The sequence below is a fragment of the Corvus moneduloides genome, chromosome 12 (assembly GCF_009650955.1).
Source record: "Corvus moneduloides isolate bCorMon1 chromosome 12, bCorMon1.pri, whole genome shotgun sequence".
Classification (NCBI taxonomy): Eukaryota; Metazoa; Chordata; class Aves; order Passeriformes; family Corvidae; genus Corvus; species Corvus moneduloides.
The window spans coordinates 1,431,468-1,451,337 of record NC_045487.1 but is presented as its reverse complement, the minus strand read 5'-3'; the positions used below and the strand labels follow the sequence as shown (position 1 = coordinate 1,451,337).

Here is a 19,870-nt window from a genome sequence, read left to right as displayed (position 1 = left end):
GACTTCAGGCTGGCCTGGGCATCTCCGCTGCCACTGTAGGATGGCAGAGCTCAGGCAACGGGGACGGTGCCTGGTGTCCTGTGTGCCACAGGGTGGTGGAGAGGGTGATGGACCTGCTGTTCACCTGCACAGCAGTGGGGACAGTGCCCTGTGCAGGGACACAGAGTGCAGGGACCGGGTGTGGGCACCGCTCTGCCCCTGCAGTGCCACCCCTGCTGTGTCACATCACCCCTCATGCATCCTGGGAATTCCCGCTGCCCTCACCATCCCCAGCAGCATCACCCAGGGCTGGCACAGCCCCAGGCAGGGATCGTGGGATCACTGCAGCCAGTGCTTGGTGGCAATGGCAGGACCCACGTGTCCACCAGTGACTGTCCCCCCCAGCCCTGAGAGGCCCTGCAAGGCCAGATCCTACAACGCAGGGAGCGCGGAGCTCCCGGCCATCGCCTTCACCCCACTGGGCATCGCCGCCTCCCTCCCACCTCCCTGCGCTCCCAACCCCAAATAACGCCCGCCAGTGCATTCCCAGGGGGGAGCGTGCCAGCACCATCCCCTCCGGCCGGAGCACGGCCCTGGTGCAGGCTCTGGGCCCCGCGGCTGCCACGCCGGTGGTGACGGGTGGCCACAAGTGCTGGCAGCTGCGGGGATCTGTCACCGTGCCCGCACCGCCGCCGGCTCCGGCCAAAGATGGAAGCGGCCGCCACGGCCACCCCCAGCCGTGGGGTCCCCCCTGCGCCCCAGCACGGTCCCCCCCCAGCCCAGCTGATAAACACTAATCCAATATTCACCCTTAATCCAGGGCAACTGTGGGGAGATTAATTGAACCCGGCCGGAGCACATTGGCCGGGCTAAATAAGACCAGGGCCTCATCCCCACAGAGATGCTGCAGCCAGTGGCATGCAGAGCACCAGGAGATGGTGTAAGAGCCAAAATCTCGGCTGGTCACCCACAGCATCCTTCTGGGTGGCTCCAGCACCATGGATATCCACCCCTATCCGTGACACACTGGGATCCTGCAGATGCCTGGATGTGCTTGCTCCAGTTTCCCATTCCTTGCAGGAGAAATCCCAAGAGTGCGCAGCTTCTCTCCCCCCAAAACCTCAGTTTCCTTACAGGGCCTGCCAGAATAAACGGTTTGTTTTGAAAAACACCTTTTATTTTCCTTTCCATGGAAATGTCCATCTCTGGGCAAAGCTTGTCCAGCCTTCCAGGCTTCCCCCGTCACTCAGCGGAGCAGGATCCACCTCCAAGGGCAGAGGCTGAGCCGTGAGTGTGCACAGAGTGTGCCCCTGTGAGGGGTCACAGCTGCAGCACCTTGATCCCACACGATCCTTGCCTTCATCCCTGGCACCATCCTTGCCTGCATCCCTGGAATGGTCCCTGCCTGCATCCCCATCCCAGCTCTGGTCCCCCTCACTGCCCTGACTCCCTACCCATGCCCACACCAGGGGGAAAACATGGGTACGTTCATCCTGGCACTGACATGGCTTTTCCACAGCTTCCCATCAGCAGGAAAGTTTCCATGAAGCTGAGCAAGCACTCGGGGAAATGGGGCCTGGTTCTGGTTTTTCTTGAGTTTTCCTTTTTTTCCTCCAAGTTTTAAATTTTCCCCAAGGTGTTTGCAACCCAAACGTAGCTGGGCAGGCAGAGGAATGATCCCAAACCCAATGGGATAAAGAGCTTGGAAGGCCCAGAGGACCCAACCATGGCTGTGCCACCAACCCAGGTCCTTTGCAGGATGGGATGAACTCCATGAGGGGTTTTGGGGGGGCAAAGTGCAGCCTCCTCTCAGCACCTCCAAACAGCGATTCCCCAGCACAACTCCAACTCTGCTGGAATTATTTTTCCCTCCATTTTTTTCTCTCTTTGGGGTAATTTGTCCCAGCCGCTCGGGGCCGTGTCTGTTTTCCTCCATCTGGTTTCCATTAGGTCTGTGCAGCCCAGATGAATAAGTAATAATATAAAAATAAAAGGATTAGTATTTTCTCCTGGGCTGGCGGGAGCGGCTGTTCCCCACCCTGCCTCCCGGGGCCGGCGGATGCCGGACCCCCGCACACCCCTGTGTGACCCCGAGCCCCCCATTTGTCACACCGCAGGGTTTAACCCCCGGGCAGGGTCCCTGCTGGGGTGACACCGTCACACAGCCACGCATTCCAGTGGGCACACGGCATCCTGCAGCCTGGAGCCGGAGGGACAGGACCAGTGCTGGAGGGATGGGGCTGGCAGCCATCCCAGCCTGGCATTTGCCGTTTCCCACAGCCCCAGGGAGCCCATCCAGCCACCACAAGCCCGGGGTTGTGCCTCCTCCCCGGGCAGCAAGTGGGATGTGCCAGCTCCGGGAGGAGCCCGATGAGTGCGGAGCACACGGGCTGGCTGCTCTGCTCTGCGTTCCCCAGGGATGGGAATGGAGCAGGCAGGGAGCTGCCCCTGGATGTGGCCACTGGAAAGCTGCGGCTCCCTGCAGGCAGAGCTCCCCGGGCGAGGAAGGGGTTAAGGGGAATTCAGCGCCCAGCATCCTTCATGCTCTCCAAAGGGCCACAAATGAAATCCAGATGCTGGAGGCGACGTCTCCCCGAGCCAGGCTGCCTCCGAAACAAAGGCAGGGAAGCATTCCTGCTCCTCAGCTGCCGCAGCCAGCGGGGCCAACAACAACTCCCCGATAAGATGGCAGGGCCGGAGCTGTCCCAGCTGGAGCAGGTTTGGAAGCGTGCAGTGCCTGAGGCCGGGCAGCAGCGCCAGACAGTGCAGCAGCCCGGCAGAGCTGGTGGGACCTCACGGCACCGGCAGCTCCCTCCTCCCCCGCACCCATCCTCATCTCCTCCCTGGGGCCGTGGTGACATCGGGAAAAGCTGACAGCGGGCAGCTTGGAGGTGGCTCATTCCCAGTTGCACTTGGAGCAGGAGTAAGGAGAGCAGCTGTGGGATGCTGAAGGTGGGTTTAGGTGGGATATTGGGAAGGATTTCTTCCCTGGGAGTGTGGGCAGGCCCTGGCACAGGGTGCCCAGAGAAGCTGTGGCTGCCCCTGGATCCCTGGCAGTGCCCAAGGCCAGGCTGGACATTGGGGCTTGGAGCAGCCTGGGACAGTGGAAGGTGTCCCTGCCCATAGCAGTGGAACTGGATGAGTTTTAAGGTCCCTCTCAACCCAAACCATTCCATGATTCCATGATGATGCTGGAGGGATGCTGCCCACCCACCACCAGGGTGTCCTGGATGCTCATTTTGGGGAGCCAGCCTAGCAGGGAGCAATCCACACCCGGCACTCATCTGCACTAACAAAGCTCTTTAAAAGTGAATCCAATTAATTAAACTCTCTGCACAATTTGTAAAGGAACCCAGGTTCAGCCGGCTCCAGTCCTGGGGAGCCCCTGCAGGTCATCCCCACCTTCCCCACGGGCATCCTGAGACAGGTCCCGTGCCCCTGGCCCAGCTGGGACACCTCCCACCAGCACAGTTCCAGTAAAGCAGATGGCACCATGCTCAGGTACATCCCGATGTGCTTTGCTTTCTGAGCACACTTCCTGCACCCACATCCCCGGAATGCCAGCGCTGCTGGGCAGATGCTCCACGGGCACCAACTCCCAGCAGGCCCCAAGCCCCCCCAGTCCCCTCCCACCTCCCGCAGCATGGCAGTGACAGCACTGCTCCACACGAGACATCTGCACCCACAGCCAGGCTCTCCACGCACCCAAGCCCCCAGAATCCCACTTTTCAAGCCAAAACCATCCACCCAGGGACCCAAACCAGCTGGCTCGGTGCCACCAAGGCAGTGCCAGCAGCTCCCGCTCGCCCCGAGCTGGCGTGGCCGGGGGTGGGGGATGGGTTTGATTTTTCCTCGAAACAACAACAAAAAAGCCAAAAAAAAAAAGGCGCCCTCTCTGTTTTACAAGCCTTCATTTGCTATTGTTTATGTAAACAGGTAAATTGTTTCGTATCTCAATTAAAAACATCTGCCACATAAATGAATACCAATTAACTCATCCTGTTTTTAATTACTCTGTTAATTACACACAGGCAGCAAAAAGGATGGCAGGGGAATAGGGAAAGCATGCTTACACCCCCCCTTCCCACCTTGCTCTTGGCAAGGATCCGAAATGTGCCCAGATAATGATGGATTAAGGTGAAAACCGTGGCTCGTGGCCAGCTCCGGCGTGGCGGTTCCCTCCCGGGGCTGCCGGGGCGCTTCGCAGGGGGATTTCCCGGGACCCTCTGGAGAGGTTTTGGAAACCCCAAGCGCCATGGGATGCCCCAGCTCCGCCTGCGTCATCCCCCGCGCCGGGCCGCGCAGCCCCGCTGGCATTCCCGGTGCTAGCCCCGCGCTCGCTCTCTAAACGCGTCCACGGGAGAGAAACTTTGGGATGGCGAGGGGAGCGAGGAGGCAACATTCGCATGGACCGAGCGCATCCTCGAGGTGCCCGCGCTGCCCTTCTGGCACGGAGGGGTGGCCCCTCGGCACGGGCACGGCTGCGCGGGGTGGGTGACATCCCTGGCGAGGGACCCCGGGCGCCGCCGGCCCCCCCGGCTGCGGGAAGCTTTCCAAGCGAGCAGATGGGGCAGGGGAGCGGCGGCAGGAGGAGGAGGAGAGCAGAAAAGGCTATTTTCTCACGCTACATATTTTACAAGTCGAACATTTTGTGCATTTCAGCCCTGCCTGTAAAAGCATCTCGGGCTCAGCCCCGGGACTCGGCGGCGGAGCCTGTGAGTCAACAGCGGCTGGCGGCGACGTGGCTGCTGGCGGGGGGACGGGCTGGGAGGAGGGGTCCCCCATGCACAGGGTCACTTTGGGGGGGCCCCCCGACCTATGGGCCAGCAGCACCCAGCCAGGGCACAGTACCTGCTGCAAACGCCGCCGCAGGGTCGTGCCCGCTGCCACCGTCGGGTTCGTCCCACCGGGGTGGCACGGGGAGGTGGGCGCGCACACCCTGCTGCTCCCCAGCTGCCTTACACTCCTGGAAATTAAATATCCTGGCTAAACACCAGGAGTAAACAGTGCCGCGGGCAGCCCGGAACACCTGGAGAGGAGCAGGGCTGCGGCTGACCCTGCCGGAGCTGCCCCCACCCAGGAAACACCCGCGCCTGGGCTGCACCACTCTCTGCACCATCCCCCAAAGCAAAGGGTGCCAAAGGGGCACCCCAAAACCAGCCCAGCGCCCCGGTCGGGGATGTCCGCAGCCATGTGCACGGGGATGCTCCTGCCCAAAGGTGGCCTTGGCGGCTGGAGCAGGGACAAGCGGCACACGCGGGGGATTCGCGGCATCCTGGAGGCAGAGAGGGGCTGGAGAAGGGAAACCTCCCCCTGCAAACCCCAGCTCCGGCGGGGAGCTCCCGGAGAGCTCCCTGCAGCGTGGGAACGCCGAGGCGCCGCCGGCTCCCCAGGGACCCCGTGCCAGATCCTGCCCCGCAGGCGCCAGCCTGGTACCGGCTCCGAGGGGGTGCCGGATCCGGCCGCGCTCTCCCACAGCCTCCAGGCTGCCGCCTCACCGACTCTTTGTCTATTTTTGAACCACGGGCTCCATTTCAAGGCGATTTTGCCCATGTGAAATTGAATCAAAGAACACAGGAAAAAATATTAATGAGAATTTTGCAAAATAAACAGGAAATCCCTTGGATGTTTTCTGGAACCATTGGTCAGCATCTTCCGAAGGAAAGCTGTGGGTTTGTCAAGGTGGGGTTCCCCCTGGGGAGCCTGAGCACAGCGGGAGGGACGGCAGAAAACAGCTTCAGGAAATCTAAAAACAGCCCCAAAGAGGGCAACAGCACTAAGGCCGGGCCAGCCGGGCAGGGGGGTGTCCTCTGTGCCACCAGCCCATTCTTGCCTCTGGCTGGTGAGGATTGATCCCAGCTTGGGGACTCCCATCGTCCCCATCCTGATGGGCAGCTAAATCCATCTCCCACGTGAGATCCAGCTTGGAAAGCACAGGTCAGGCTGCAGCACCGACCACATCCCCCCGGCCCCAGCAGCAGCGATTAAGCCCAGTTTAACCCAGGGGCTGTCCCTGGTCCCTCCCAGCCCCGTTCGTGGCACCCGGCCCTGATCTGCCCCAAACCTTGTCCTCACTGTGCCCGTGCCGGTCTGGCCGGGGGCTGGAGAGGATCAGTGCTGGTGGGGGGGATTTGTGTGTCCCCCTAGCAGGGAGCCAGCTCCTGCCCCAATGCCAGCACTCCCAGGCAGCCCTGCACTTCCTGGTTGACTCGCTGCCAGTCCACTGATTCCCACTAAGAGATATAATAACAGATATTTATGGGGTGCCTCTCCTCCCCGGGGGTCCCACAGCACCCAGACACCTTCCCGAGGTGGCTGCGGGACAGGGGACCGTGCACAACCACGGGCAGAGCCAAAGTGCCCCCAGACCTCACCAGGGATTTACGGCGACTGCTGGCAGCGAGCGGAGCCGAGACCCCCTGTCCACGAGACCCCATTTCCATGGCCCAGCCACAACACCTGGATCCTGCCTGGGGATCCTGCATGCAAATATCCATGGCTCAGAAGCAGAATTCCAGGAAGGGACTTTGGCAGAGATGTGCCAGCCCCAGGTTCCCTGTGGGACCTGCCAGAGCCCACTCCTGCCCGCAGCAGCCCACCCCTGAAGTGGGGCTGAGCACCAGAATATTTTTCCATCCTGCAGCCTGGAAGTTCCCGATGTAAGAGGCAAATCCTGCACCCACACGAGGCCTCCCCACTGCCCAAACCTGGCACCCACCCCACGCCAGCACCCAGAGCCACGGGGGAACAGCCTCTCCCCCGCCGTGTCCTGGCTTTTCCCCCTACAAACCAACACCTGCACTCAGGTTTTCCAAACAAAACACATCCAACACCTATCTGTTCCTGGGTAAAACCTTACCTGCCAGCGTGGGAGGCAGCCGGCAGGGAAAACCCCCTTGGCACAGCCAAGTTCACCTCCACTCGCCTCCCCAGCCACGGAATTTCTCCCTGTGTGGAAACTCAGCACAGGGACCTGCCTCACAAACCTCCGGGGATCCAAGAGCCCACCCCAGGTGGCAGCTCAGCTCCATGGGGCTCCTCACCCGAGGACCGTGGCTGTCAGCATCCTCCCCGGCTGCTGCTCCGTGTTTGCTGTGGGATTTCGGGATGGTTCCCCCATTTCTCCATGCCCTGTACCACAGCAGAGCTCACCCCACCGTGGCGCCGAGCAGGCGGATGTTCGCAGAGTGTCTTCAAGTCGCTCGACAAAGGAGCAGGGAATTAATATTCCTTTTAATTAAAGGCAGAAAAAATCTCTTTGTTCCTAAACAGAGAGAAAACAACAGAGGGAAGAGCTCAAAAGCTCTTCCTAAGCTGGAGACGAGACCATCGCTTGGAATCAAAGACACTGTCAACGCACACGTGACCTCGAATTAAAAAAACAAAATGAAACCCAGCAGCGGCAGTGGCTCCTCTCCGACAGCGAAGAAAAGTTGCAAAGTTTTTCTTGGCTAATAGAGGGAAAAAAAAAGAATTCCAAGAAAAGGTGTGTTTAACTAGAGAAACGCTCTGCGGTATCCGAAGGCACCATCCAGCGGCGAGGGAATGACGGGAAGAGCTGATTTGCTCCGGCTCAGTGTCGCGGAGGAGCCACGGAGGAGCGTGGGGCCAGCCTCGCTCCATCGCTGCGCCGGCAGCATTCCCTTGGCAAAGCCGGGCTGCCCAGCTTAACGTAATCCAAAGGGAAAGCAAGAGCAGGCGGTGATGAACGGCAGCGCTGGAAGCTCCCGAGCCAGCCTTCCTTCCCAAATCCACGTCCAAACAAACATCCCCTGGCACACGCGAGGACTCTGCGAGTGTTCCCACCACAGCCCCGTGTCCCCGCCACGGACCCGTGTCCTCGCACATAAACACAGAACGAAGGTGGCTGGAACTTCCCACGGCAGCCCTGGGATTCCTCCCGCAAACTCTCCCAAGTGGGTCAGCTCCTCCTCGCCACCAAACGCGGCTCCAGCTCCATTCCACAGCAGCCGGAGCGGGATGCGGAGCTGGCTGCTTGGCGGGCAGACAGGAGGGATGCAGGGATGACAAAGAGTCGGGCGGCTGGGCAGGAATCGGGAGCCGCAACCGGGGGGGGTCTGCTGGGGGGTGGGCACAAACTCGCATGGGTTCCCGGGGACGCTGTGCCGCCCCACGCCGCCCTGGCGCTGGGGAAGCGGCGACCGGGGACGAGGACGGAGAGCAGGAAGAGCCCCGAGAGTGCAGGGAAGAGGGGTCTGCACCCCTCCGCCGCCGCCGCGGCAGCGCGGTGCGTGGGAGCGGGGCCCACGGGCGCGGCGATCCCGCTCCGCGCTGCCTCCGCCGCGGAGCCGCTCCGAGCCCTGCGCCCGCTCGCCCTGGCTGTGCCCCCGCTCGCCCCGCTCCGCTCCGCTGCTGCAGGCACCGCACTGGCTCGGGCACTCGGAGCATCCCCGTCCCCTGCGCACCGGCAGCCGCCCCGACAGCGGGAGCATCCTCCGGGCACCGGGAGCGTCCCCCGGGCACCGGGAGGCTCTCACTGCCCTGCGCACCGGCAGCTTCTCCGACACCGGGAGCTTCCCCCGGGTACCGAGAGCATCTCGGACTCCTGCACAACAGGAGCGTCCCCCGGGCACCGGGAGCCTCCCCGACTCCTTCGCGCCGGGAGCATCCCCCGAGCGTTCCCGGCCCCTTTTCCACAGGAGCCTTCCCGGGCACCGGGAGCCTCCGATTCCCCGACGCACCGGGAGCATCCTCCGAACACCAGCAGTACCCCACAGCCCCTCTTCCCTGCGAGCCTCCCTGGGCACCGGGAGCCTCCGATTCCCCTATGCACCGGGAGCATCCCCCGAACACCGGGAGCATTCCAAGCTCCGCTTTCACGGGAGCCTCCGCGAGCACCGGCAGCCTCCCCGGGCACCGGGAGCCTCCGATTCCCCTATGCACCGGGAGCATCCCCCGAACACCGGGAGCATTCCAAGCTCCGCTTTCACGGGAGCCTCCGCGAGCACCGGCAGCCTCCCCGTCCCCGTCCCCGCTGGCGGACGGCACTTACCGTCCTGAGGTGTGGCGGAGACGTGAGGTAAGTCCCAAGGCAGGGGCCAGCGGGGCCGGCAGGAGGGGGCAGAGCCGGCAGCGGCCCCCGGTGGCGGCGGCCCCGGCCCGCTTAAGGCCGGCTCTGGCGGAGCGCGGCCCCCGCGGCGGCGGCTGCCCCCGGCACCTGCCCGCCCGCCGCTCGCCGCGCCCGGGGCCGCCGCTCGCCGCCAGCTCCGGGGGTCGGGGCGCTTCCCCTCCCCCCCGCAGGGGGGGCACCGGAGAAGCGGGGGAAGGCGGAGAAGCCGCGGTAAATCCGCGGGGCACGCTTCACCCCCTGCGCGCTGCCCGGCGGCGCATCCTCCCGCGCCGCGCCGCGGCCGTGGGGCGCCCGCGGCCGCGCTCCGTGCCCGGCCGGGCCCCCGCCGCGCCCGCCGCTGCCGCCGCGCCGCCCGCCCGGCCCGGAGTGAGCGGGGCCCGCCCGCGCCGCTGCCTTAGACCGGGCCGCGCCGCGCCCGCCAGGGGGCGCCCCGCCGCCACCGCCACCGGAGCGGGACCCCCGGGATGGGATGGACGGGGACGGGGACGGGGACGGGGAGTGGGAATGGGAATGGGAATGGAATGGGAATGGGAATGGGAATGGGAATGGGAATGGGCGGCGTCGCGAGGGGAACGGGGTGGCATGGACGGGGATACGGGGCTGTGCGGCACAAGGGAGTCTGCACGGCACCGAGGGGCTGCACGGCACCGGGGGACTGAGTGGGACGCGGGGCTGCGTGACACCGGCGGTCTGCACGGGGACATGGGGCTCCCCAGGGCTTTAGGGGGTGCATGGGACCTGCTGACGCTATGGGGACTGGAAGGCCATGCAGGGCAGTGTGCGGGGCTTGGGGGCTGCAGGGACTGGGGTTTGCAAAACCTTCAGAGTTGGGGGTGTGAAAGATTGAGGGTTGCAAAGCTGAGAGTGGGGGGCTGCATGGGGGGGTGGTAACGTGTTTTGGGGAGCTGCAAGGAGCTGGGAGTTTTTTTGGGGGAGGTAGGGGGACTGCAAGGGAACGGGCCAGGACTTGTCTGGGGCCATGGGAAGAGTTGAGGGGTTGGAGCAGGGTGGGGGTGTCTGCAGGGGGCTAGGGGGCTGCAGGGGGATGGAGCTGTGCTCAGCTTCCCTCTCCAGGGGCCCAAGGGCTGGGGTTGCACTGGAGCAGCCACAAGACCACAGGCACAGCCCTCAACGTCCCACATGCCCATCCCAGCCTGGCCTTGGAGTGCCCCCCACCCTGCTGGGCCTCGGTGGGACTCCAAGGGCAGCTGCGTGCTGGGAATGCCGGTGGGACCCTCCCCGACAGTGGTGCCGGGCAGCGGTGCACACCTGGCTGCCTGGCACACCCGGCTGCCTGGCACACCCTTCCCGTGTGCCCCGTGCCAGCTGGGGGACAGCATTCAAATTTTCCCTCCCCAAGCCCTGCTACAGCGCTGCTGCTTGCCCGTGCAGCGGGAACACAATCCCCGCCAATTTCCCTGTGAATTTCCCTGCAAGCCCGGCCCTGCCTCTGTGTGTAATTACTGTGCCTGGCAGCTGCTTCCCTCTGCCACTGCCCTGTGCCGGCTGTATTACTCATCCTTGCCCGCTTCCCAGGGATTGGGAGCGCGGCAGCTCTGCCAGGCGGGGTCACCCGGCTCGGCTGTTGCACAATGAGGGTTGGGGGGCATGGAACAGCTGCGTGGCCACTGGACAGCCAGAGCGTGGCCCTGGCATGGCTGAGGCATGGACGCTGTGTGGGCACTGTGAGGGCACTGCACGGCCCTGGCATGGCCACTGCACAGCTGCTGCATGGCCTCTGTGTGACCATTGCATGGCCAGTAAATGGCCATTCTGTGGCCAGTACATGACTTTTGCATGGCTACTGAGTGCCAGTTGCATGGCACTCAGTAAATGAACGTGACGTGGCTTCGGTGTGACCATTGGATGGCCACTGTATGACTATTGTGAGGCCAGTAAATGACCATCGTATGGCCTCTGCATGACCACTGCATGGCCAGTAAATGCCAATCACATGGCCACTGAATGACCTTTCTATAGGTAGTAAATGATCATCACAAGGCCACTAACTGACCATTCTATGGCCAGTAAATGGCCATCACATGGCCACTATGGGGCCACCACACGGTGGTCACTGCACAGCCAAGCTCCCCCCACTGATGGGGTCACAGCAGGAGGTGCTGCAGAATCCCGACCCAGCCCCTCCAGCCTCTCACAGCCATCCTGGCCTCCAGCTCCAGTTTTCCATCCCTTGCTCCCAGAGGGCTCCCAGAGGGCTCCCAGAGGGCTCCCAGAGGGCTCCCAGAGGGCTCCCAGAGGGCCTGTGGTTCTCCAAGATCCTGCTGCCCTCATTCCCACAGGGTCCTTTCCCCAGGAGCCTCGTGCAGGTGCCACGGCCCCACTGGCACAGGAGCATGGGAGGGAAATCCACCCCTGCACAGCTGCACAGCCACCTCACCACACCCCAGCTCTGTAGGGGTGGCACCGGCTGGCACATGCAGATGCCAGCGCCACGTGTGCTTCGGGACACGTGCACTTGGACGTGCATTTGGACACGTGGTTCCCAGCACAGACCCCGCAGGTCGAGGTGCCGCAGACCCCCAGCATCAGCAAGGCGGCCCAAAACTGTTCCCAAAGTTCTGGGCTGCCAGGACAGGGCTCCTTCAGGATCTGGCCACTCACTGGGAGAGCAGGGACCTGCCCACAGGGCTGACCGTGCTCTCAGCCGAGCCACCTATGTCACACACCCAAGTGCAAACCTCGAATACCTCACAAAACCCTCCCGTGAGTGCCCAGCTGGTGCCGTGCCATGAGCCCAGCGGTGACCAAAGCCATCCCCACTGACCTGCCAGCCCCCTGCCACAAACACATCACAGGGACCTGCCGGGAAGAGTCGCCACCTCTTCGGCTCCTGGTTAATTTGGGATGCAGGTGAAGGACACCATCAACACCCCCTGCCCTGGCACCTCTTGCCCCAGGAACTGCTCACGCACCGTCAGGATGGGCAGGCGGCACTGTCACCCCACGGGACAGCAGGGGGGGCAGAGCCACCGCGTCCCCCCGGTGGCGTTTGGGTGGCAGGGGCTGCTGCGTTCCCATTCCATGCACGCAGCCTGTAATTTTGGTCTATTGAAGTCATAATTCACTACTGTGAAAATAAACATTTGTGTTAGCTCGCTTTATTCGGCGGGGTTCGGCTGAATGTTAATAATTCCCTGCTGGTGGCTTTGCACGTGTCCTGGGATGCTGGGACAAAGCCCGGCCACCCGTGGCCGTGGTCGTGGCCGTGGCCACCTCCTCGCAGGCTTCGGGCGACTTCTCACCCTCCTTTGTACCTTGTCCCTGGGATCCCTGGATCACCAAAGGAGATGGGGAAAGAAGAGCCACTTTGTGCTAATCCAGAGATAATGAGGAAGATAAATGTAATTTTTAGACAATATTTGGAGTCCAGCACCCACTCAGACCCTTCTCTGCCCCTCCCTGTCACTGGCTTTGTACTCCTGTGCTGTTTTGTGGGTGCTCCCACCACACCAAAGACGCCCCATCACCCACCCCGTGCCATCACTAGGCAGGAGGATGCCTGGGCCGCCCCCGGCTGTCCCCAGGGCTGTCCCCGGGTCTCTCCCCGCCGGGTGCAAGGGGCTGGTGCTTCCCCATGGCATTTGCATCTTCCCAGCCTTTATCTTTCTCCCGGTCTCTGTATTGCTGCAATTACAGACACTTTAAAACACAATGATCTGGCTGTTAGCGTGATGGATGACAGAACCTTTCTGTCTGGTTTAAATCATTGCTGAGAGTGAGCAAACTTCCCCGCCTTAACCCTTTCCTGCCCCAAACCCTCTCCCTGCCCAGCCCGGGACTGCCGTGTGCTCCGTGGCCACCCATCCACCACAGGCCTGGGTCCCATGGATGGGATAAAGGGTGGGTCTGGCTTCCCTACGGGGAAACATCCCCCCACCCCTCAGCTCCCTGGGTGCCTGGGCGCAGGCCATGGGACCAGCCCCGCTCCGGCAGAGCCGGTGGTGGCCCGGCTGCGCTGCGGTGGGAAATTAACGGCTGGCCCGGAGATAAGCTCCTGCCAGAGCCCGATAGCCGGCTGGATCCATCCCAACCCGGGCCTGGCAATCCTTCCCCCGGCAAATCTGGAGCCGGGGCAGGATGGGGCCCCAGTGCGTTCCCACCCGTGGGAGAGGGTGGAAACTCCTGTCATGGCTCAGTGTCGGTCACGCCGAGTGATTGATGGCGTGGTGAGCCCGGTGCGGGGATGAGCCACACACGTTGTGGTGATCCGTGATCCCTTTGTTTTGGGGAGGTGGCACCTCCCAGCGCCGTGCATCCTGCCCGGTGCCCATCCCTGCCTGCCCACCCCACGGGAGGGTGTCACCGTCAGCCATCACTTGTGCTCTCGGTGCTGGGTGATGCCCTCCATCCCTGCTGGGTGTGCACATCAAGAGGCTGCATGGAGTGGTTTGGAGAGTGCCAAGGACCTGCCCCAGGGGAAGGGACACCCCAAGGCACAGCCTGGGGGAGAAGGGGAGCACTGAGGCCTCGGCTTGGTGCGTGCCAGGAGATAAAGTGCTCGCTGAGGGCAGATGAAGGCAACTGGCACCAGAACCTCACAGGAAATGGTCACCACCATGTGCCATGCAGGCCCCATATCTGCCCCTGCACATGACCCCCGCCTGCTATCGGGGCCAGGCAGGTGGGCAGGGGCAACGCGGTGGGAGCTGGGCTCACAGTGCCACCAAGGCACCCTTGGATGCCCCCTCTTGCCTTTGCAGCCACCGCGGTGTTGGGGACCCTTTTGACACCTTGGGAGTGCCCAGCCATCAGTGGCGACCCACTGCCCTCCCCGTGCCCCCCAGGGCAATGCACTGTCCCCTTCTCCCGGCACAGCCCTGGTGCTTCCCAGGGTGCCGGGACGAGCTGATTGCTATTCCGGCTGCATTCCCTCTTCGCAAGCCTCAGGCATTTTTAAGAAGCCCACGGTGCTGGTTTATCACACCTTGGCCCCCGCCAGCGCCGGTGACTCAAGCCCCTGTCCCTCCGCGGGCACTCTGGGCCGTGCCTCCTCTGCCCCCGCCAGCTCTCACAGGACGATGTCTGCAGGCGAAGGCACCGAGCCGTGCCGGCGCTCAGCCCTGGCGTGCCACAGGTTTCCTGTGGCATCCCCAGCCACTCTGTCTGTCCGTCTGGGTCTCTCGGTCTCTATCGTTCCCTCTCGGGAGCAGAGCGTCCCTGGGTACGTCTCTGAGTCCTCACCAGCTGCGGCAGTGCCGGCAGTGCCCTACAAGCAGAGCCTGGGGACAACGTGTGGCGGCTGCTCACGAGCTGCAGGGATGCAAAGCCCCACACGGCAGTGGGGTCCCCAGTCCCCCTCTGCTTGGAGCATCCCTGCAGGGCTGGGAGGGGTCGCTGTGGCCATGGATGGTCCCATCGCCCTGCCCCGGCTGCCAGCACGGATGTGGTGGCCCAAATCTCAGTCCCTAAATCCATCCCGGAGCGAGCACCGGGAGCCAGGCTGCAGCCCCCGGCGCTCTTCCCTTGGCACTTTGCTTGCAGCAGGAGCCCTGGCGCTGGATTTTCCTGCACGTTAATCCATCGGGGAATGCAGTAGGGAGATAAGGGGCTGGTGGGGAGCCAGCGGCCGGGGAAGACGCTCGCCTGCCCGCCGGCTATCGCCCGCCGCAGCTGCATCCGCCCGGGGACATCTGCTGGGCAGGAAGCGCCGTGCGCCAGCCTTTCCCAAGGAAGGGGGTTCGTTTGTGCCTGGCTTCCCTCCGTGACCACTCCTGGGGGTCCCCAGACTGGGGCTCACCCACGCTGTAGCCACTGGGCTGGAAGGAGCAGCCCTGCTGGCTGTTGAAGCAGATCCAGTGGCTTTGCGGCTTTCCCACCACTTCCACATTGAAAATAAAAAAGTGCATCTTCCATTAAAAGAAAAAAAAAAATTAAAATCCTGTTTTCCTTGCTGACAGATTCGTTCCTGCTTCGTGGCAATTCAAAGGGAAACCACCCCCTACTGCTTATCATCCAGCTCACCCTGCGCCGCCGGCTCCGGAAAATCACCGGCTTGCCTTAAAAAATGGGAGACTTTTGGATACAGCACCGTTCCTCTGGGTGCTTCAAGGTTTGGGGCCTGCTGAGGGCCAAGCTTCCAGCTTTTCTTTGCCATGGAGAGCCTAGGAAGTGTTTTAATTACAAAGCAGAGATGACCACGTGCTGCCCTGACTCCAGGAGCTGGTGTTTTGTTGTGCATGGAGATGCTGCTGGCACCTCCACGGGAGCAGCAGCCAGTGGCAAGTCCTGCCAGCCTCATCCTTGGCGAGCAGGAATTCACCGGGAGATGCTGAACAGAATCCCCTGAGCTGCCCTTGGGTTCACAGCAGTTTCACATTCCCCTTCTCCCACCCTAACCTCGGGGAGCAGCTCTTTCCTGGCCCTCCCCACCCCACAGGCTGCACAGGGCTCTTTAGTAACGATGGGAATTTAATTAGCAGGCATTGTGCTTCCAACACCTCACATCCCTACAAAAATCAATGGGAGCTAGCGGGAGGCGGTGTGAGCCTGCCTTCACTCCGGTAGCGGCTTGGATGGACACCCAAGTCCTGGGGCTGCTTTCAGAACCTTCCCAGCATCAAAATCCCCCAGCCTGGGGCTCTGGCCGTGTGGAGGCCGGTGCCAGTCTGTGCTGTGCCAGGCCATGCCACGGGGAGCCACGGCCCTGTGCTGGGTGAGGTCTGGGATTCGTTACGAGGTCCAGATGCGCCACGGCAGCGGGAGGACGCTGTGGCTGTCTCTGGCCACCTGCATCGTTTCCAAGTTCCCAGGCTAAAAGCAGGGCTTGTTATCAAGAGCAAAAATGTGCCACCTCTGTTGTATTTTCATTTCCCTTTCTCCACCTCTTCCCTGCCCGCTGTGCCTCGGAGATAACAGCTCTCGGTGCCGAGGCCAGAGAGCGCGGCCGGCAACGGCCTCGCCAGCCCTATCGCTGCCTCGCTGGCCGCAAGGAAATCAGGAAGTTTGCAGAGATATTTGGCCAACAAAATAAACATTTCTCCTGCCAAAAGCCTAACGGGCTGCCCGGCCAGCCCGCAGCAATCTGCACGGCTCGCTGGCTGCAGCCTTCCGGAGCGCGGTGCCCGCCGAGCCCCGCGGCCGTGCCGCCTTATCCCGGCGCCTTATCGCTGTGTGCCCGTGCCTGGCATGTGCCCATTTTGGGGACAGGGACCCCAGTGTAGTTCCCACCCACGGTGAGCCGGCACAACGGGTGCAGCACCCACGGTGCACCCAAACCCTGCCCTTGTGCTGTCCCAGCCGTGTCCCTGACCCGCGGGCAGGTGCCAGGGGTGGGCAGGGGGCTGTGGCCGGAGCCCCGTGCCGGAGGAGCGGGGTGGGGGTGTGAGGGGAAGCGGGGCACGGGGCCAGCATTGTTCACACCGGTGACTCAGCCGGCTCCGCTTTCCTGCCTGCGCCAGACAAGGCCCAGCAGAGCCCCCGGAGCCCCCCCAGAGCTGCCATGGCCCCTTGGCCTCAGTGCCTGGGGATGCTCCAGCGCAGGGATGGGGAATGCTCCGTGCTGCAAACGATCAGCAGCACCTGGAGAGCCCGTGGGGTTGGATGTGAGCTGCTGATCCCAGAATGAGCAAAGCCACCCAGCAAACAGAGGACTGAAATGCTGCAAATAAAACATCCTCGGGGCTGATTACTCGTTATGGAAAGGTTTAATTGCAGAGCAGGCTCTGAATGGGTCGCCGTGACAGCAAGCCCATGGTGGCCCCATGGTGCCTTTGCCACTGGCTTGGCCATGTCCCAGCCTCCATTCCCACTGGCTGGTTCCCCAAGGGGATGCACTGACTGGTGGCCAGCCGCTTGCCACCCTCGGGGAGCACCTGCCTGCCCAAGACTGCATTGGACGCCCGGCTGAGTGACCCGTGCCACGGCACACGGCAACGCCACGGCCACCGCCACCTTCTCCCGCCGCTGCCTCTCACCTTGGCTGGTCCTGCGTGGTGGCCTGGCCCAAGAGGGGTCCCTGTCCTCTCTGGGGGGTCCCGAGGGGATGGTGGCAGCACCGCAGTGCTGTGAGCCCCGCCGGGGCTGGTGCCGCCAGCCTAGTCCCACGTGTGGGCAGGAGCTGTGCTGGGGCTGGGGATGCCGAGCTCCGGAGGGGCGCGGGGTGTCCTGCCCACTCGGCGCCTGCCCGGCCGCCAGGGCCGCTCATGTGACGGCCGGGGCCGCGGTGGCAGCGGAGCCGTGTCCCATGGCGAGGGGAAGGTGAACAGCTGCCGGGCAGTGATAATGCGGCGGGTGGGGGTGGCCGGGCAGCTGCGCCCGTGTCCTTCCCCAACAGGAACCATCTGTGACCAAGCCCAGCTCTGCCTTCCCTATCAGCCATTCCGGTCTGACTTTCCAACAACTTCCCCTTCGCGCCGGCTTCACTTCCTCACTGCGAGGGGCCGGCGCGGTGCAGCTCGGCACGGACAGCGCGGGGCAGCGTGGCACGGCAGGACCGGCATGGCACGGCTGTCACCGTGCACTGTGGCATGGCACAACCAGCGCGGCACGGCAGGACCGGCACGGCACGGCTGTCACCGTGCACTGTGGCATGGCACAACCAGCGCGGCACGGCAGGACCGGCATGGCACGGCTGTTCACCGTGCACTGTGGCATGGCACAACCAGCGCGGCACGGCCAGGACCGGCACGGCACGGCTGTCACCGTGCACGGGTGGCATGGCACAACCAGGCGCGGCACGGCAGGACCGGCACGGCACGGCTGTCACCGTGCACGGTGGCATGGCACAACCAGCGCAGCACGGCATGGCACGGTTGTCCATTTGCAGCCTGGCACAAGCCTCGCCCCCCCCTTGCTACAGCCCCTTTGCCTGGGGTCACCCATGGGATGAGGTTTTCCCACGGCTGCTGCTGCTGATCTGCAGCTGCAGCATCACCCCGACCTTCTCAGCACTCGGGGTGACCCCCCCTGTGCAGCCCATCCCTGCACCCCCCGGCCAGGCCCCTCAGCGCCGGAGTTTGGGCTCCCCAAGAGCTGTCAGCGAGAGAGAAACAACTTGTTAGAAACCAGAAAGGCGGCTCTGGGCTGCAGGTGGGAGGGAGGAAACGTGTCCTAAAAATACAGCAGCGCCTGCACGGTCCCCGAAGGTGGCTGAGCAGATGGCGTGTCTCGGCGGCCACCTGGGCCTCCCGCAGATGGTACCGGGGCTCCCCGCTTTGTGCCCCCCGCCCAGGGCTCGGGGGGGGCCGGGGAGGGCTGGGTGGAAGTGGGGAGGAGGGTACCGGGGTGTGGGGGTGCTGTGCTGCGGGGGCAGAGGGCAGAGCGGGGTGTCACCAGCAGGGTCTCTGCCCTCTGGGTGCAGCCCTGAGCCCCAGGGGACGTCGAGCACGGTCTGGGTGCTGCAGGGAGAGGAGGGGAAGCCCCAGCACGGGGCTGACGTGCTGGGGAAAAGGCCACAAGCTGCAAACCACAGCCTGACCCTTCCAGGACTGTGTGTTTGGGGGGAGATGCCACAGCTGTCCCCTGCACAGTTTTGCCCCAGACCCACATCCTGCGTCCCAGCAATGCTGGGACACCCCAGATCTGTTCTACCCACCCTGGAGATGCCCGTGCCCCACCAGCACAGGCACAGCAGCCTGAGTACGGACTGAAGGCTGGCAGAGGTTTTGGCAGGATTTCCAGCTGTGTTTCAGGCTCTGGCTTCTTCCCCTTTTCTTTCTGGTTGACTCAGGTGGGCAGGGTGTCATCGCTCGGGGTTTTGCCAAGCTGCCCCTTGCCCCTTGGCTCAGCACGGGACACGGAGAGTGGCCACTTCTGGGGAGTGTCCCAGGGCAGCGAGTCAAAACAAGAGGGTTTCAGGGCCGGCCAGGAAAATCCCACCCAGCGGCGGCCCCGTGTCCCCGTGTCACCCGCGCGGGCGCGTTTTCTCCGCCAGGAAACGGAGAGCACCTGTCCGGGCAGCTGCAGGCGCCGGGCTGCCGGGGAATGCCCCAGCACGGGGGAGAGCCCTGAGCTCTGCCCCAGAGTGCAGGGAACCCCCGGGGTCCCGGGGGCTGGCTTGGCGCAGGGGGAACCTCTGGGATCCAGAGCTCTGACTCACGGAGGGAGGGGAACCCCTGGGATCCCGGGGTTTGGCTCGGTGAGGGGAAACATCTGAGCTCTCCAAGCACGGAGAGGAACCCCTGGGGGTGTAGGACCCACCATGGCATGGGGGAACCCCTGGGCCGCGGGGTCTGCCCCGTCACAGGTGACCCCTCTCGCCCACACTCCGGGAGCCGCCGGCGCTCCCGGCCGGTTTCTCTCTGAGTTCAGAGCCGCTCTTGCTGCCGAGCAGAAACTTCCCCCTGCTAAAGGAGAAGCAGGACGGGCCCCCACCGCACCACACTCACGGGCGAGGTGGGGGAAGGAGGGCAGAAAGCCCTGGGGGTCTCGCTACCTCCGCAGGTACCGGGGCTGTGCCAGCCCTGTGCTCGGGGGAACATGCCATGGCATGGCATGGCACAGCACGGCATGGCACGGCACGGCATGGCATGGCATGGCACGGCACGGCATGGCACGCTTCCCCAGTGCTGGGAAATGCCCCCTGCCCATGTGCCCCACTGCCTGCAGAGCCCCACTGCCTTCCCCTTTCCATTGAGAGCAAATGGGGGGGGGTGGGGGGCAACAAGGGGGAAAAGGAAGCTGCAGCAACAACCGGTGAGCAAAACATCCCCGGCAGCCTGTCGGAACCGACCCGAGGACCATCACCTCCCAAAAGGGGTGCTGGGATGGGGGCACGGCCCCAGCCTGGGGCTGGCACGGGGCTTTATCCATCGATGCTTAAATCTGCCTCTTCCAGCCCAG

The 19,870-nt window shown here is 63.5% G+C and overlaps 1 protein-coding gene across 7 annotated transcripts in view; it reads right to left on the bottom strand.

The window, feature by feature from the left end:
- The window catches only part of CBFA2T3 (CBFA2/RUNX1 partner transcriptional co-repressor 3), a 28,325-nt gene extending 11,119 nt beyond the window's left edge, over window positions 1-17,206 (bottom strand). For 2 of the 7 annotated variants that reach the window (XM_032122194.1, XM_032122195.1), the window contains exon 1: window positions 17,005-17,206. The gene's annotated coding sequence lies outside the window, so the exon portion shown is untranslated. Of the gene's footprint in view, window positions 1-6,838; window positions 6,983-7,022; window positions 8,016-8,992; window positions 9,121-17,004 lie in introns of those variants that run through there. The other 5 variants (XM_032122192.1, XM_032122193.1, XM_032122196.1 and 2 more) reach the window with 4 other exon arrangements.
- Window positions 17,207-19,870: the final 2,664 nt, after the last annotated feature.